The 13,553-nt window shown below is 47.0% G+C and overlaps 1 protein-coding gene across 8 annotated transcripts in view; it reads right to left on the minus strand.

Moving 5' to 3' along the window:
- The window catches only part of slitrk4 (SLIT and NTRK-like family, member 4), a 46,425-nt gene that overhangs the window by 16,048 nt on the left and 16,824 nt on the right, over positions 1-13,553 (minus strand). For 2 of the 8 annotated variants that reach the window (XM_038774866.1, XM_038774867.1), the window contains exon 2: positions 2,996-3,697. The exons of 5 other annotated variants lie outside the window; for them this stretch is intronic. The gene's annotated coding sequence lies outside the window, so the exon portion shown is untranslated. Of the gene's footprint in view, positions 1-2,493; positions 3,698-13,553 lie in introns of those variants that run through there. One more of the 8 variants, XM_038774868.1, reaches the window with a different exon arrangement.

Below are 13,553 nucleotides of genomic sequence, written 5' to 3' on the forward strand. Positions count from 1 at the left end.
AAGGTGGAAGAAGCTTGCGGTGGCAAGATGGTCCCGGTCATTGTGGTTTAACAGATGACTGAAATCTGACCCCTGACCCTTCTTAAGGGCAATTAGGGATGGGCAACAATAGCTTGCTTCGCCAGTGATGTCAAATCCTGTGAACGAGTAAACAAAATGTCAAGATCGGGTGGGCAATGATGGTGTGTACATTCCTACCAGGGGCCCATTAGCTCGGGAACCACACCCTGCAGCGTCGCCATCTTTGTGGGCAAAGAAAGAAAACTTCAAATATTACGACTTGGAACATCAGCTCGCTCACGGATAATCTTAAGATTGTCCAGAAAAATGAACGTGAGGTACCGCGACTCCAAATTGACATCACCATCCTCTGTGAGACCCACTGTCATGGGGAGGGGCAACTGAAGGAACAAGCAGGGGGATACACTTTTTACTGAAAGGTTCGATGAAAGTGATGCTAAAACGTGTGACCTCCTGGAATGGCCATCAGTTGCCTGGCAGACCAGCCCCAATGGTGCAAGTCGAGAAGGCATCGTTCCAACAGCTCAAGGCTGATACCCAAACACAAATCTGGAAGATTATGGATAAGTAATAATAATAATAATAATCACTTATTGTCACAAGTAGGCTTCAGTGAAGTTACCTGTTCGGGGAGGCTGGTACCGGAATTGAACCGGCGATGCTGCCTTGTTCTGCATTACAAGCCAGCTGTTTAGCCCACTGTGCTAAACCCGCCCCTGGAAAGTGTTTGGAAGAGAAAATCCAAGAGCTCCAAGAACATGCTGACCATTATGGCTTTCAAAGCTTTCTGAAGTCACGAAGGCCATCTACAGACCAAAGCCAAATGGATAAATTCCCCTTCGCTCACAGGATGGTGTTTCTCGGCTTGAGACGAAATGGACGATGCCATCCATCAACACTGGAAAGAACATTGTCAACAATTCCTCAAGCTTGAGTCCACACTGGCAGCTGATACTCTGCAGTACAAACTATGAGTGATCCACCATCAATGGGAGAGCTGCAACAGTCAAATGGATGAGAGACAACAAAGCCCGTGGCTCCCAATGGTATTTCAGATGAGGTCTTCGAAGCGGGTAGGTTTTGTTCGTAGCAAGACACAATAGAGTCATCCTATGGATTTGGGAAGAAATAAAATACCCCCAGCCAGTCCCCGACACTGAGACTTCAGCAAAGTGACAATTTCACCCATCTTCAAGAATGGAAATCGATGCACCCCCTCCAGCAGCGGGATAGCGGGATACCGAGAATACCGACAGCGGGAAACCTGGCCCCTGGTTTTTAACATTCCCTCTTGTCTTGTGTCTGTGACATTTTTGTACGATCTCTCCTACCCTATTCCTCACCTATTTTGCTCTACCTCTTCAACAATATAAGATACATCACATTCCGACCTCTCTGCAAGTCATCCGGGCTCGAGTGTTTCTCTGACCACAGATGCTGCCAGACCTGCTGAGTTTTTCCAACTTTTCCTGTTTTTATTCGACAAACTCCTAACATGCGTTCTCCTGAACCAGCTACTTTCTGTGACATTTAGCGTGACTTTAGACATGCCACGGGAACCTCTAACATGGATTTTGTTGCAGGTAAATCCAAGAAACGAATCGAGAGCAACACCGGGAACTCTTCAATGCATCCATCGACCTGACCAAAGTATTATTGTGTAAGTTATGAAGCTCTGTGGATTGTGCTCCAAGGCTTGGGATGTTCAACAACCCTCAACGCAATCCTACAACAGCCTCATGATGACATGGCTGGAAATGTCTCGAGAGGGAGATCTGAAACAAATGGCTTCAAAATACAGACTGTGGCTCTTCATCTCAAAGGTCATCTGCCCCCTGGTGTCAGTAAATACCACCTAGATGTTAAATTATTTAACCTCAGTTGCTCTGTGCCAAAGTTAAGGTGAACACATATGTATAAAGATATAGGACGGGATTCTCCGACCCCCCCCCGCCGGGCCGGAGAATCGCTGGGGAGCGGCGTGAATCCGGCCCCGCCGTCCCGGCGCCGTCTGCCGTATTCTCCAGCGCTGATTTTTCGGCGGGGACGGGAATCGTGCGCACCAGTCGGGGGCCCTAGGTAGCGGCACCCCCCCCCCCCCCCCCCCGCCCCCGGCGATTCTCCGGCCCGCAATGGGCCCAGTGGCCGCCTGTCTTCATACACCGCGTGACATACACCAGGTCCTTACCGGCGGGACCTGGCTCTGCTGGCGGCCTGTGGGGGGATCTGGCCCCAGGGGGGGACCCCCACGGTGGCCTGGCCATGGGGGCAATCTTTCCCTCCGCTCCAGCCGGTATAACGGTCTGCCATGGCCAGCGCGGAGAAGAAACCTCCTGCGCATGTGCTGGGATGACACCCATTCGGTGCCGGTTGGCGCGCGCCAAGCCCTTCGCCGCTGGCTGGCGTGGCGCCAGCCCCGCCAGCGCCGGCCTAGCACTTGAAGGAGCGGAGGATTCCACACCTTCCGGGCAGCCCAACGCCGGAGTGGCTCACGCCACTCCTCGGCGCCGGTACGTCCCGCCCCGCCGGTTAGGGGAGAACCCCGCCCATATTGTTTGTGGATGGCCGCAGTTGCCCATTCCGCAGCAGAATTGCCAGTGACAATCTCTTCAATTCTGCATTCAAGAATCTCAGTGGGTTACCAAAACAAACCTTATTGTTAACCCAGACGTGGCCAGCCAAATATTCTGTCTCCATATGTGTCCAAGGAGACACTTTAGAACATACTGAACACCCGCACTACTTGATGGGGAGATGGGGGTGCAGTGGTACTGGCAAACAACAAAGAAATTCAGAGAGGTTAATGCTCTGGGGACATGGGTTTAAATCCCACCATGGCAACTAATGGAATTTCAGTTCAATTAATAAGGCTAGAATTAAAATGTTAGTTTGATGGGGATCGCAAAACAATGCCATTTATAATACCCGCCTGGTTCATTGATTCCCTTTAGGGAAGGAAATCTGCCATCCTTACCTGGTCTGGCCTACACGTAACTCCAGACCCACAGTGATGTGGTTCTGATGAAGAGCATCCAGACTCGGAACATTCGCTCTGTTCGCTACCCGCAGATGCTGTCACACTCGTCGAGGCTTTTCAGCATTTTCTGTTTTTGTTTCCGATTCCAGCATCCGCAGTAATTTGCATTTGTCCACATGAATATGGTTGACTCTTGACTATCCTTCGAAATGGCCAAGCGAGCCACTCAGTTCAATGGCAATTAGGGATGGGCAACAAATGCTGCCCTCGTCAGAAATACCTGCATCGTGTGAAAACATTTTTTTTCAAAAGCCACCTCTCTCAAAAGATGACCATTGACAGGGTGAACAAACAGCGGATAGTCCGAGCCAGTTCAACCTTCTACAAACTCTGGCGATAGACTCCAAATGTCAACAAAAGCCCAAATGGGTAGAACGTATGCCGTCACCACACTGCTCTACTGCACTGAGACCCTGACTGTGTATCAGCAATACATGGAAGTGCGAGAGAATTTACAGCAGCAATGTCTCCATGTACCTCCCAGATTCAATGGAAGACCCAGAGTAAAAATCCTTGTGTCCTCCTTGAAGCCAGCTCCATGAGCATTCAAGCCAAACTCCTGAAAAGTCAGATTAGCTGGACTGGTCAATGCCTGAAAAGTGTCCCCTGTTGCTTGTGTGGTGATTTGCATCTGTAAATCTGTAAATACACAAGGGGTTAATGTAAATACACTAGGGCACCGTAAATACACAAGGGGTTAATGTAAATACACCAGAACTAAATAAACACTAGAGGGAGCACCAGAAACATTATGACACACAGACATTCAACCAATAGGCCAGTAAGATAGGACACGATCAATGGGCAGTCAAGACACCCAGAGGTGACACTACCACAAGGGGGCTACCCATATAAAAGGATAGGGCACACATGCTCTTTCTCTTTCCATAGGCGACACTCAGAGACGCAGGGGCAGATCAGGAAGCATCACACCCACCACATGGATGAGAGCAGACTGGTTAGTCAGATAGAGTTACTGTAGTTCGATTAGCAGGAGAGTCGAACCCAAGAAGGAGAATTGTGAACTGTTCAATAAATGTGTCAAACCTATCTCCAAGTCTGAACCTTCCTTTGTCAGAGTATACATCAAGGAAGCAGCTTATGCTACATGAAGAAGGATAACACAACAGCTTGCTCAATTCTCAGTGCATTGATCGTGGCCAATCCAACTAAGCTGCACAGTTTTGGACTGTGGGAGGAAACTGGAGCACCCGGAGGAAACCCACGCAGACACGGGGGTACGTGCAAACTCCACGCAATCACCCGAATCAAACCTTAGTCCCTGGCAGTGTGAGGCGGCACTGCAAACCACTGTGCCACCATGCCAGCCTTGTCCATCAAGCCCCATGCCAGTCCAAGTGCCTTCATGATGAGGCAGGGTGGTGGCTGAGTGGGAAAGAAAAGGAAGTAAACCCCGTACTCCTATCCCAACACCTTAATAATCATCTTGCCTCGTGTGCCTGATGATCTATGGATCAAGGTACTCCGGCTTCGCTCTCGGGTTTGATTGTTGACTACTGTCCCTGTGGTTATGCAGCTTCCAGTGTCCAGTCCTCAGAGTCTGATTGGAATGCTAGGCAGTAACACCCGCCCGCGACGTGGCACGTGTACCCACGGGAATCCACTTGAGAGCAGTGAATTGCTCACATTACTGACATTGCCAATTCCCTGTCAGTGACAGCCTTTAACTGTGCGACCAGAGGCCGGCACGTTCCGTGGGGGTTAAAAGTGACATCACCATATTACAGTGGACAGGCCTCTGTCCTGGGAGTGTTCGGTGGGGCAGACAGGCAAAAGCTGATGTTGCCCCTGTTATGGGTGCACATGATCGGAAATGAAATGAAATGAAAATCGCTTATTGTCACGAGTAGGCTTCAATGAAGTTACTGTGAAAAGCCCCTAGTCACCACATTCCGGCGCCTGTTCGGGGAGGCTGTTACGGGAATCGAACCGTGCTGCTGGCCTGCCTTGGTCTGCTTTCAAAGCCAGCGATTTAGCCCAGTGTGCTAAACATGACCGGGCCCATCTGCCCCCCCGCCCCCCCGAGGGCCACCACACATTCTCCACTCCCCTTCCCAAGGGCTCCAATGCACGCCCTCTCCCGAACACTGGAGCAACAACCCCGGTGCCCCTGGGTTGACTGCCTGTTTTCAAAGATGGCTGCTGACCTCCTCCAATCCCCACAGCAGCCAATTTGCTAGCTTCACGTTTTCAAACAGGTGTGCGACAGGGCACCCACGTGATTGCTCGCCAGGCAGCTGGTTAGATCATGGGTGGATGTTAGATTGGAGATCCTTCCTGTTAATGGAGATCGGTCTTTATTGGAGATTATTGGTTCCTTGTCGTGGCAGGATCCAAATCTCACCAACGGGAGTTGGGCGTTTCGATCGGAAACTTATCAGCACACGGAGCGGTTTCCGATTTCCGATTCTCATGCGATCTAGCCAGCTCGCTCAGAAACCCACCCAATGCGGCGTGGCCATTGTTTTCTTCATTCATGGGATGTGGGCATTGCTGGGTCAGCATTTATTGCCCATTCATGAGGGCATTTAAGAGTCAACCGTCTGGAGTCACATATAGGCCAGACTTGGTAAGGGTGACAGAATTCCTTCCCCAAAGGAAATTTGTGAATCAGATGGATTTTTTTGGCAATCGGCAATAGTTTCATGGTCACCTTTGGACTTTGAATTCCAGATTTTTATTGGATTCAAATTTTACCATCTGCCACAGCGGGATTGGAACCCAGATCCCCAGAGCATGTCTCTGGATCTCTGGATTACTAGTCCAGCAACAATACCACTACTCCACTGCCTCCCCGTTAGATCGCGCGCAATGAAATGAAAAAAATGAAATGAAATGAAAATCGCTTATTGTCACAAGTAGGCTTCAAACAAAGTTACTGTGAAAAGCCCCTAGTCACCACATTCCGGCACCTGTTCGGGGAGGCTGGTACGGGAATTGAACCGTGCTGCTGGCCTGCCTTGGTCTGCTTTAAAAGCCAGCTATTTAGCCCAGTGTGCTAAACCAGCCCCATGAGTGTGAAGCAATTTGTAAACTCTTTTGTTTGTGAATGGCGCCTCTGAAACACAATTCGTCCCTTTCTATGCAATCTGCCAAGCCTTTGTTGCATGCGGCAGATTGGTCTCGAGGTATAAGTGCTGAAGTCAGAGATGTGAGGCAAAAAATTCTCTGACTAAGGAAACAAAAAGAGGGCCTTCATGTTTATTGGAAAAATTCTGAGGAAATTTAACAATCAACCATCCTCAAATAAAACAATTACTTTTGTTTCTTTTTTAAATGAATGACCCCTAACTGTCACAACACTTCATGTAATATAACTTCCCCAACACAGCTTCAGTACATGCATTATGTATTCAGCATTCCCCTCGATCATTTCATTCCGTTCTGTTTTGTTTTGCGAAGAGCTGTTTTGCTACTCTTTACAAATTAATGTTAAATTGAGCACTTAATGCAAAATACTGGTACTGTTCTTGAAAGTTTATTTCAATATCATTGTCCACGCAATGCCAAAACTTGCCATTGCCATGTAATACCATTCAGTGCTGAACAATTGAATGCAAATTTATATATAAACTGTAACCTCCCCTGTCCAGAAACCTACTGTTCAGAAACACCACTTGTTGGAATTTTCTGAGCAAGTAACTCATGGCATCATTCCAGGCTCGTATTTGGGGATTGCAAAAGTGAACAATATAGTGTTTGGATGAGTAAAACAAGCTTCATTGCTGCTTTATATTGTTTATCATTGTTTTTGCACTGGACACACATCCGTACTTTGGCATTCCCAAATCATTCGCCAATCCAGACCTTTCCTTGGATTGCCACCTTGCCGTGGTGGAGAGGCATGAGTGTTCTTTTCATCCTGAGAACAATGCCGTCTGGAGTCTTGAACTCCTGGCAGGGTTACCCATAATGGTAAGGTCAGTGCGGCATGGTAGCACCGTGGTTAACACTGTTGCTTCACAACGCCAGGGACCTGGGTTTGATCATGGCTTGGGTCACTGTCCGTCCGGAGTCTGCATGTTCTCCACGTGGGTTTCCTCCGGGTGTTCCGGTTTCTTCCCACAGTCCAAAGATGTGCAGGTTAGGTGGATTGGTCACGCTACATTGCCCTGTAGTGTCCAAATGTTAGGTGGGGTTGCTGGGTTACGGGGATAGGGTGGAGGTGTGGCCTTAGGTATGGGGCTCTTTCAGGGCCAGTGTAGACTCAATGGGCCAAATGGCCTCCGACTGCACTGTACATTCTATGATTCAGTGGAGAGGAACAAGACAAAGCACAATCCAAAACAAGTCTTCAATGGCAGATCATGAAGAGGATACACTGATGGTATCAATGGCTGCGATGGTGGATGAAGGCTGCAGCAGAACGGAGATTCCCCAGTTGCTGAAGTTCCCTTGCCACTGGATCTGGACCTTCCCTCTGTCAAGGACAGTGTCTGCTGATGTGCAACAGTATTCCCACGTTAAAAGATGTCCCGGACCAGGTGTCTCTCTGGAGAAAACCAACACACACCCCACACAGACAAGAAAGTAAAGTCGCCATAGTCCCAGATGGCCATCGGTTGCTTTCCTCTGTTGAGGGGGTAGAGCTGACTGGTGGTGATTTAACCTGTGGATCACCACACCTCAGGCAAGGAGCAAGGTTGAGAAAGCGGGGCCTTCATGAATGAGTTGGTACTGGGTTTGAACCCGTGCTTTTGACCTTGCTCTACATCACAAGCCAGCTGTCCAGCCAACAGAGCTAAGCCGTCCCACACAAACAAGTCCTGCGGTGATCGGCGATAGGATGATAAGGATAGGATCGTGAGATCTGCAAGGCACCTGACCGTCAGTGGTGACCCTAGCTCCAGACCAGCACGTAGGTAGTGGAGCTTGATGCTGTTGTCTCGAGCTTGGAATTGTAACAGAAAAGCGCTTCGGCAGCTTTCTTCAATACTGAGCAGCCCTCTTCAGGATCCACTCTGCTCACCCCACATGGGAAGGGCGTGAAAAGGTGCCCTAAAAATAAACGGCGCTGCCCTGCAGGAGACCTGATGAGCAGGGAACGGCAGCTGAGGGAAGATGGCGGCTGTTACACCTTATTTTGGGGAGGAAAACCCGAGGGTCGGCCCAGGATGCATGGAATTGGATTAGCCAACAAGCCCAAACACATCGACCGATTCTTGGAGCTCCCATTTAGCATCAACAAGTACTCCATCACCCTTTGTCTACAACTTGCAAAAAATCAGCATGCAACGGTCGCAACATTCTAGTCCCCAAACCTTGATGTCAATCAAAAGTCCAAAGAAGGCTTCTACTCCACTCTGGATACAATACTCTCCAACATTCCTCCTGACTACCAAATGCGCGGAATACCAACTTGTCATCACTAACACACTGTTGCTCAAAAAATACAAGTTCAAGACTTCCTGGAGACATTAAGGATCAAAGGCTGGCTCATGATCGACCTCATTATCGTCCGATCCTGAGACCAAAAGGATGCCCTCATCACCAAATTTATAACCACTGCAGATGACTGCTAAACAGAGCACCGACTCGTCAACTCCCCTATGTCCATCAAACTCCATCAGAAGCAGCGGAAGATGAAAATGCAGCTGAGAAAAAATATTAATGTTGAGCGGTTTCAAGAGGCAAGCATGCAAGTGAACTTCCAACAATGTCCTCTCCTAAATCACAAAATGTCCATTCTAATGGAATGGAGGAAAGCTGGAAAGAGCTGAAGACAGCCATCACCTCAAACTGAAGAAACCATCAGCTATAAGACCAGAGAACACCAAGACTGGTTCGACAGGAATGACCACACCATCCAAGACCTCGCCGACAAGAAGAGGAAAGCTCTCCTGTCAAAACCACATAACCAGCGAGGCGAAGAAGAGAGCTCATCAATTAGCCAAGGCGGAGGTACAAAGAAGAACTCGGGAAATCAAGAAAACAAGGTAGACTGAGAAAGCTATGGAGCTGAAATTCCTTGCTGACAAGCACAACACGCAGGGTTTTGTCAGTGCCACCAAGGCAAGATATGGACCCAAAGCCCTAGGCCTCAAACTGGTGCAGAGTAAGGACAGATTCCTCTTGAGAGACAGAGAAAACATCAGTCCTCGATGGAGGGAGACACTGCAAAGAACTCCTAAACCATGATCCAACTATAGATGAGGACATGTTTGAGGAAATCCCTCAACTCCCCATGAAAAATAATCGTGGACTCCCACTAAGCGTGGACAATTAAACATGTGAAGAATGGAAACACTGCGGAAGTGGACGGGATTTCAATGGGACTTTCAAACTTGGAGAAGTGATCATTTGTCATCTTCATCAGTTGTTGCTGAAAACCTGGGGCAGAGAAGAAATTCCTGCGACCTTAGGGATGAAGTCAATGCCACAGTCTTCAAGAAAGGAGACAAAGCGGACTTTGGGAACTACCAAAGAATGTATTTACTCTGCATCACCAGGAGGTTCATCACCCGAATCCTAGATAGCCACCTTCTGCCAGTCTCTGAAGAAATGTTCCCGGGAAACCACTGTGTCTTCCGACCAAACCATCAAAAACGGACATGATTTACACTGATTGGCAATTTCAAGAGAAACGCCAGGAGCAATATCAACCACTCTACATGGCCTCCATCGATCTGATCAAGGCTTTGACTCATTTAATCAGGAAAATAGAACATATGTAGAATATAGAACGTACAGTGCAGAAGGAGGCCATTCGGCCCATCGAGTCTGCACCCACCGACCTAAGCCCTCACTTCCACCCTATCCCCATAACACCGTAACCCAATAACCCCTCCTAACCTTTTTCCCCCTCTCACCTTGAACTCGTGACCCCTAGTAATTGAGTCCCACACTCTGGGAAAAAGCTTCCTGAGGGAGAAGTACTGACCAAGTCACCAGGCAGAATCCCGCTTCTCTCTTTGAAGTAGTGCCAATATTTTACAAGCATTTGAAGGAGCTTTTTTCTTTCATTGTCCCATCTGGGCGACACCACTGGCTCTGTAACACTTCCTCAGTTCCGCTTTGGGGGTGCCAGCCTAGATTTTGTGGTCCTTGTAACCCACAACCTTCTGACACAGAGACAAGAGAGTTGCCCATCAAGCCGAGGCTAACACCTGAGCACACAACTTCAAAATAGAAGGTAATGTGTGTGGAATAATGAAGATCCCACAAGTGAGATCATTTCCATTTCACGTTCTCACTTTCTTTTTTTCAAAGCTCATTGTCGATAATCATTTCAAGGTCAGCATCTTGAACAATCATGGAAACTTCAGTGCTAATGGAGGCTCTTTTTGCCTCATGTGCCATTGTTGATAGGAGTTTTCCCACTTGCATCCATCATTATCTTTCTTGAAATCACTCCGCTATTCCCTCCTGGACGTCATTTCAAATTTGATTCAGCTTCAATAACCACTTACACTCCATGTAGTCCTTTGCAGAAAACAATTTATTTTTTCTTCTCCATTTATACTTCAAGCACTGATCTGAACTCATGTTTGCTTTTCAGTCTCAAAATTCAATATTAGAAATACAACATTGCTGGCACTTAACCCATTCCTGAGATTCTGACGAGTGTTTAGAATGCATCAGCATTGAGCTTAATGGATGGAGAAATTTCAGATGAACGTGTTAAACATCTTGCAAGTAAGCATTTATAAATTCTTGTTATAGGCTCACCAGCCAAGTTAACTTTCCATATCGGTCACCTGAACTTCTATTATATTCCCCTTTAACCTACTCCATCCCACTGGGGATATCTCTGCATTTCAGGCCTCTCATCATTACATCCCTGTATTATTCACACAGTACCAAAACAATAACAGATTAACAGGTCATTCATTTCATCGCTGTATATAACAACTTGCTCCGAGCAAAATTCTTGCTGTATTTGAATGCATGGCAACATCTGTTACCATAGACATAGAATATCATAGACTTTACAGTGCAGAAGGAGCCCATTCAGCCCATCAAGTCGACACTGGTCCTCGGAAAGAGCACCCTACTGTTACATTTCAAAGTAATCCATTGTACGCAAAGCCCGTTGAACAATTTTTGGGAGCTATGTTCCAAAAATAAATATTCTCTTCTTCTGTTTCAATGGCCGCAACTTATTTTCATGTGAGGGTACTCAAAACAATTAAAACTTACAATGCGACGACATTTTGAAAGCTAGGGAATATCCCAAGAGACTTAACTGAAGAGCAATTTTTCACATCTAGGGGGACAATTTAAAAATAAGGGGCGGGATTCTCCGTCTTGGTGCCCCCCCCCCCCCCCCCCCCCCCCCCCGCCCGCCCCCACCGGCAGCGGGATCCTCCCCCGTCCCGGCAACTGGCCAATGGGGTTTCCCATTGTGGCTACCCCCACGGCTTCGGGAAATCCGCAAGCGTGAGTGCGCTGCCGGGGAAGCGGAGGATTCCGCCGATGGAGATCCCAGCCTTGGGGTTTCCCATTTTAGAACTTTATTTTCTCGGAGGGACATGAATCGTTGGAAATGACTTCCCCAGAGAATGGTGGAGACAGGGGTCAATGCATATTTTTCATGCAGAGGTAGGATTGATTCTTGACTAATAATGGTGACAAAGGTTATCAGGAGGGGTGGGGGGAGGGGGAGTGGCAAACAGGATGAGGAATTGGGATCACAATTCAATCAACCATGATCTTATTGAATGGTGGAGAAGGCTGGAGGGGCCGAATCTCCTGCTCTTAATTTGGATACTTGTACATTCAAACCAATTGATGCAGAGATATAGAAAAGAATATCAGGAAGAATAACTTTAAACTTGGTCAAAGGGATACGCTTTAAGGGGCATCTATCAGAGGAAATCAGGGGTGGACAGTTTTCAAAATATGACATTTGGAGGATTGTTCTGCTTTGAGACTTTCAAGGCTGGATGATGGTGTAGTGGTTAGCACTGCCACCTCACAGTGTCGAGGGCCCAGGTTCGATGCTGGCCCCTGGTCACTGTCCGTGTGGAGTTTGCACATTCTCCCCGTGTCTGCGTGGGTCTCGCCCCCACAACCCAAAAAGATGCGCAGGGTAGGTAGATTGGTCACGCTAAAATGCCCCTTGATTGGCAAAAAAGAATTTGGTACTCTAAATTTATTTTTTTTAAATGCTTTGAGACTCTTTCTGTCTTTAATTTAGCCGAAAGTGAAGGTGTCATGTGACTTATTCCGCGATCTACCAGACAACCATGTGGGTGGCGTGGCTGTTAAAAATTAAAGGGAGGTTTGTTTCTTTTTCAGGAAAGAAGTCTTCAGACTTGGAAACAATAATAACCTCATTTGTGTTTACAGTGGTTAATCTGCTGGTCTTCAAAATCCCAGGAAGGTGTTGAGAATGCTTTGCTGTAAATAGTTGTGCTTTGAACTTAGATTTACTTCTATGGTAAAAGAGAGCTGATTTGTCAAGGATCGCTAATTGGTATGTCTATCTGTTTACAATGCCCATGTGATTCATGTTGGAAGGGCCTTTGAGAGGAAAGGCACAGAGAACGTCATTGTCAGATCAGGTTACAGGCTTTTCAAATATATCATTAATATCGGAAATTTAGGCTGCGAAGGTCCAGGAGAGTGGGGGCAACTAAAGAGTGAAAGTCTCTATGGTTCACTGCAGGAATGAGGTGGGAGCTCTTGTTAGCCTTAAGAAGACCAAATTCCTGAGGATTTGAAATGAGGCTGGAAGATTCACCAGCTTGCACCAGAGGGAAAGACAATTTCAGAGTTAAAAATTACCAAGCTTGGGAATGAAAGGATGGAAGTAAACCCTCAGAAGCTGAAAATCACCGTCGACTGGGTTCAGGCGAGTTGACTGTCTTCTTGACAGACAGTATATCATATGACAGATATAAATATAATTCACAAGTGTATCAGTGAAATGGGTTGATTGGATGTGTTACAAGTAAATGGGGAAAATTATGTTCTGTACTTTGAGGTCTATGTGACCAATGCAAATAATGTGAAGTAAAAATAGTTTTTAGTTTGTCACAGTAAAAGTCTTAAAATGTGAAATTTTGTCCATCCTTTCATCTCCGAACTGCAATTTTGAATTGCTTTTTTAAAGTTACTAGTCTCTATGAGAACTGTAACAACAGTCAGAAATATTTAGGAAGCGAATTCAAGAGTTTCAAGTCTAGATTGCTAAAGACCAGTTATGGGACAAAAGGAGTGAGCACTATGTATGTGGACAGCATTGGAGAAATGTTGTGTTTTGAGAGGGTTAGGAGGCTAGAAGAGGTTTGAAAGATAATAAGGGGGAGTGATCTGTAGGGATTTGAACAGAAGGGCGAGAAATTTAAAATAGAACCGTGGCTGGATTTGAAGTCAATATAGGTTAGCAAGTGCAGGGGTAATGAATCAATGGAAACTGGTGCAAGTCAAGGAGTGGGCAGTAGAGTCCTGGATGAACTTGAGTTTACAGAGGGTGCAAGATTGGAGAGAAGCCAGGGGAGCATTGCAATTATTACGTCAACATGCAAAA

Source organism: Scyliorhinus canicula, chromosome 17 (genome assembly GCF_902713615.1).
Source record: "Scyliorhinus canicula chromosome 17, sScyCan1.1, whole genome shotgun sequence".
NCBI lineage: Eukaryota > Metazoa > Chordata > Chondrichthyes > Carcharhiniformes > Scyliorhinidae > Scyliorhinus > Scyliorhinus canicula.